Raw genomic sequence first — 6,063 nt, forward strand, 5'->3', positions numbered from 1 at the left:
ACCCACTGAGTTAGTTCCATCTAGGTGCCCAACACGTGAAGAGGAACCCTCCATATGATTGCAGTACCCACCGGCTTGCGTCATTTCCAGCACTTTGAACCCTACCAGCCAAGATTGTAGATGGTATAGAGCAGAGGCAAGCCCTCACCCCATCCAAACATCTGATCCCCAGTGTCTGTGGCATAATAAAATGATGGCTGTGTTATAAGATTTCAATTTGGCGTGTTTTGTTATGCAAAAATAGATAACCAGTGCACTCACACATTTCCTGATCCCCGTGGGGAATTCGCGCTCTTCAAATGAGGGCCACAGTGGAGTCTAACCTAATCCTAGTCCTTCTACTGCTTGCCAGCAAAATATATTTTAAATCAAAATACTAGGGCATAGGCTGTATGGTCTGCCTCTCCTGTGTCCCCTCGGGGAACAAGGTCATACCTTTGGTAGTTCTTTTGTAATGTCAGCAGCCCTGTTACTTTTACCTTATTTAATCTCAAGTTTATAAAGAACCGTGGCATGTTTATGGGACACCGATAACTTCCAAATACAGACACTTATAACAAGAAATGTCAGTGTATTCTGACTTTTGAATAGCTGTGAGCCTGAAAAAGTGGTGATAAAATAAATTCAATAAAGGGAATCATATTTCTCTAGAGGCATGTCTTATAAATTTGGAGATAAATTCCAAAGGTTTCTGTTTCTTTCCCTTGACTTTGGAGATCAGGCTAGAGGGGAGAGTGAGAGTGTATGTGTGATCACTGTCTTAACTTTATAAATGCAACTAATACTTTGATCACTTGCCCTTTATTCTCAATGGTTGTCAAAAACTGAGAGGGAGAAAGACTCTTAAATATTCATTCATTCAATTTGTTCACTCACTGATTCAACAAAGTTTGGAGAGAAATCACTGAAGAAGGCAGACCTCGACCTTGCCCTCATTGAGCTTGCAATTAACCTAGCAGGAAGAATATGAAAGGTAATTAATACGTTTTTGAGTTGGAGAGCACTGTGCTTCTGAAACGCTCTGTGGAAAAGAGCCTGTTTTGTTCGTCTCAATATCTATCAGTCTTTTTGATTTCCCATATGTCGTGAATATATACTTCTGCATCTACATGATCCTTCCATGTGAGAGACCTCCATTCAAATTCTGGGTAATTCACTAAAGCACAGTTACCGCCTGTCTGACAGTAGAGGCTTTCATGTTGCTATGATCTTTAAGAGGTTTCAGGGAGGATTCTCAATTGAGAGCAACTGAGAAAAAGGGCCAGAGAATAACTTGAAAATCAGCCAGTGAATACACTAAGGATGTACAGGTCCAATTGATGGTCTGTCGTGGAGATGGTACAAGAGTAGGCAGTATTTTGTTCCATTGTACAAGGGGTTACCGGGAGTCAGTAACTTACTGGATGACAGCTAAACATGCAAACTACACATGCCATTTGAGTCAGTGTAATTTGCCACTCAAAATCGAGAGCAACTATACTAGTTTGTAAGGAACCTTGATGGCATACTGGCTTCATTTGGGGTTGCAATAGACAAAGTTAGCAGTTCAAAACCACTCTATTCCCATAGAGTTATATATAGTCTTGGAACCTTGAAGGGGCACTTCTACCTTGTGACATTGGATCACTCTGAGTCAGCATCTACTAGCTGGAAGTGAATTTGGCTTTGATCATACTTATCTATGCCTTGTGTAATAAAAATGATTCCATGAATGACTTCTTTGGATGTTGTGCCATGTTGGATTTCTATATACATTTATTTCTATATACATAACTGTGGGAGTTACTCAATTTCTTGTCAACGTGATAAAAAAGACTGACAGGCTGGAGTTTAGATTGTTAATCAGGTCACACAGCCTGATGATCTCTCCTTGTGGGCATGGGCTTCTCAAGAGGATTATGGGAATTTCCTCTCTTTTGATTCTGCCATCAATGAGGCAGGCCCCTTTCTCTCTCCCTCTGCTTCACATTCCTGGGACAAGCCACATGGAGTCATGCTGACGGCAGCCAGAGCCCTGGAGATGCTTCCACCTCTACTGGATCCACAGACTTTCCACCCACCGGCCTGTGGTCTTCCTGCATTCGGCGTCATTGCAGGTGACTGCGTGAGTCTAAAGAGGAATTTATGGACTAGTATTGGACATATGCGCTGATATCAGAATTATGGACTTGATCTAGACTGGGCTGGCATGCTTTCTAAATGGACAATTGTTCTGTAATGTAAAGCTCTCTCTTACACTCATATCAGTGTCTCTGCATTTGTTTCTCTAGTCATTTCAGACTAACATAATCACTATACACACATATCTAATTTCTATACAATACAGGCACATATCTAAACATGTACCTGTAATTTCCATAGTTATTACAGAGCAGTGGCATATAGTTTGCTAGTGCAATCCCATTGGCAGACTGCCCTTTGAGCAATTTAGCTAGAGAGAAATAGTATAGGAAGTGCTCATGTTTTCAGTCACCCTGGTGCCCAGCCCTTGTAACAAAATGAGAAAAGTAGAGATCGTTTTCTCATGATGTATATTCTTTCATGTTTCAACTCCTTGATCTTTAATTCTACACTGAAAGGGAAAAATAAGGAACAGACAATGGGAGTCACTACCTCAACTCTTAGAATTGACCTGTTGCTAAAAGGCCATGCAGTTTCCTTCCACATTGTTCTCATAATTGTTCAGTTCAGGGCCTGTCAGAGGTGCCGCGTGACCACCTGGCGAGCCAAATTTCTATGTGCTCAGTATCTATACAGTGATTGTCCAAGGTTATAAAGTGGAAAGGGTTGGGGGTGGCATGGCTTCTCAATTGAAATTCTCAACAATAACAGCAGAACCTTACAGACCAAGAAATAAGAGCATAAGGATTAAAGGACTATGTTCAGTGAACAATTAAGTAAGAAAAGTATCTTTCAAATCTTTGCTGATTTTCCCCCCAGGATTTTAAAGACTGGAAAACAAAACCAGTTTTATAATTTGGAGGAAGGTAGCGCTTTGTGATGTTGAAGTCCTTTATATTTCAGATTATATATACACACCATTTGTACTCAAGTATAAGCCACCCAAATACCAGCCAAGACACCTAATTTTACCACAAAAACCACATTAAAAATGTGCTGGAAAACTTGGCTTATACACGAGTATAGACGGTATATATATTTCTCCTTACACTTATCCCCTAAAATGAAATAATCTAAAAATAATGCCACGATGATGCAGCAGCTGGACATAATGTTGCCCTGAACTCTTAAGAAGTATTTTTACAAAGTGATGTCAAGAGCATTATGTACCCAGATGTTATCGTCCAGCCTGAAATGAGAAGTCAGTCCTTTAGAGAGTTCTCAGGGTGCAGCCTCTGGACCAGACCACATGGCCCCTCCACTTTTCCTCTCTCTCTGGCCACAGAGAAGCGTTTAGTAACAGAGTGGGGAAATCAGCTAATCACTGACATCCCGCCAGCTGTGGAGGGTATTCACTAAGGAATTGGAACTGGCAAATAAAGCCCTGCTGCTTGGATCCACATATATTTTTTTGGGAAAAAATATTTTCACTTTAAAAATTCCAAACAGAAATAATAACAACTACCATCAAACCAGAAATAAAAATGCCATTCAAAAACCATTTTCCTTGCTTTTCCTTCCAAAAAACCCATGTTGATTTAAATATACCCACAGCTCCGGCAGGAAACAAACAAATGACCCATGAGGGTGTCACAGTGTACTAATCATCCTGAAGACCCTGGATGGCCTTTATCTGAGTCTGAAAGTCATCACATGGGGCACAGGTGCAGTTGATGTGGCATGACATTGATGTTATGCAAAAAGACTGAGTGACAGCATGAAGGTTGGGAAAATGATGGCTGAGCAATCCAGAGAGCCAGCCCTCCTGCCATCCTTAACCTTCCAGAGCCATCCCCCGTCATGGCCTCCTGTCTGCTCATCAACTGCAATAGTAGTTGGCACTTTGCCGATGACCAAGAATAAGATGAACTTCCAATGGGCACAGCTTTCTGAGGGGATGAGCTCACCCTGATGTTGCTCCCTAGGATGGAGCTGTGACTCACAGCTACAAGTGTCCCCAAGTAAAGAGTCTTCCTTTCTTTATTCAGAAGACAAAGCCTGGGGCTTGACCTTCATACATTTACTAGAACGCTCACAATCAGGAACTTGAGGACAAACAAGGAAGACAGGATGGTTCTTCAGCATTTCAGGGAGTGGCTTAGAATTGCTGAAGGATTGCTATCCACCACAAGAGAAGTCAATCAAATATGTGCTTTATATGGCTTAAATAAATAAAATACTATAATATAAACTTTTAAGACCTCAATTTGCCTGAGTCATGCTGGGGGTAGTGGGGGGGTCTGGTTGTCTGAGTTGAAGGTCACTCCTTAGGACTTGGGGAAGTGTTGTCTGAAAGAATGAGCAACAAGTGGCCACCTTTTAGTGATGTTTGAGGGGTCCTAACTATGGTGGGCCTCAGAGCTGGAGGTCTGCTAGGAAACTCTACCAACTGTGTCTTTTCGGAACTGCTTGGATGTTTTTAGGACGGGAGTTTTTCTATAGAAAACCATCCATTTTTATGGATATTCACAATCCCTAAAACAGCCTGATCCAACTAGTAAGTAAAGCACATCTCTGAAGTCTTTCAAGAATATCAAACAGAACAAGCCTGGATTGGAGGTTGTTGGACACCTTGATTCTTGGCATTGCCAAGGGACTTTGTGATGTATTGCTTTTTGGTTCCATCTGGAAAGGAAGTCACAAGTAACCACTGTCCTAGTGTGGTAGAGATTATAACCCTTTGGCACCAGCGACCTACTTCTTTAAAGACAAACAATGAAAATTATAAGATCCTGATTTTTTTTTACTCAAGCTCAGTCTGGATCAGCATTTTCTCATTATAAAATAGGCTGATGTTGATGTCACCAATATCACCACAATTGAATGAATAAGCATTATCATGATAAATGGATAAAAGTTTAAAATTGTCAAGAATTTTGTCTTGCTTGAATCCACAATGAATATTCATGGATGGAGAAGTCAAGAGATCAAACAACACATTGCATTGGGTAAATCTATTGCACAAGATCTCTTTAAAGTTTTGAAAAGCAAGGATGCTACTTTGAGAACTAAAGTGTGTCAGATCCAAATCAAGGTATTTTTCAATAGTCTCATAAGGATGTGTAAGTTGGACACTGAATAAGGAAGACGGGAGAAGAATCAATGCATTTGAATGATGGGGCTGACAAAGAATATCGAAAGTACCATGGGCTGTCAAAAGAACAAACCTGTCATGGAAGAAGCACAGTCAGAATGATCTTTAGAGGTAAGGATGGCCAGACTTCATCTCTTGTACTTTGGACATGTCAAAACAGACCAGTCCTGGAGAAGGACCTCTTGTTTGGTAAAGTAGAAGGGCAGAAAAAAGGAAGAAGGCACTTGACAAGATAGAGTGGCAACAACAGACACAAGCATAACAATTGTGAGGATGGCACCAGATTGGTCAGGGTCTAATCTGGACATTGGGTCTTTGTGGTAGTTACAGAATTTGGACATTTGGACATTGGGTCTTTGTGGGAGTTACAGAATTTCCTGTCAACTTGATAAATAAGTGTAGGAATGGAATCTAGCTTGTCAATCAGGTCACAGCTTGATGATGCTTCCTTGTGGGCATGGCTTCTCATGATGATTCTGGGAGCTCCCTCTCTTTCTCCCTGAATGTGGGCCACCTCTGCTTCACCTTCCCGCTGAAAAGCCACACTTGGAGAGCTGGAAGAGCTATGTGGAGCTCATTGGACATATGGGCTAATATCAGACTTACGGACTTGATCTGGGCTGGGCTGGGATGTTTTCTCAATATACAATTGCTCTTTGATATAAGTTCTCTCTTACACACATATGAATGTCTTTGGATTTGTTTCTCAAGTCAACCTGGCCTAACACAGTCTTCATGAGTCTGAACCAATTTGATGGCACCTAATGAAACAATGGCAGTGACAATGGTTTCTGTAACTCACTAGTCTGATTGCACCTATGGCATTGCAAAGGTGAAGTCTGTATGAA

The sequence above is a fragment of the Echinops telfairi genome, unplaced genomic scaffold (genome assembly GCF_000313985.2).
Source record: "Echinops telfairi isolate 266 unplaced genomic scaffold, ASM31398v2 ScPeMD7_9;HRSCAF=40, whole genome shotgun sequence".
NCBI lineage: Eukaryota > Metazoa > Chordata > Mammalia > Afrosoricida > Tenrecidae > Echinops > Echinops telfairi.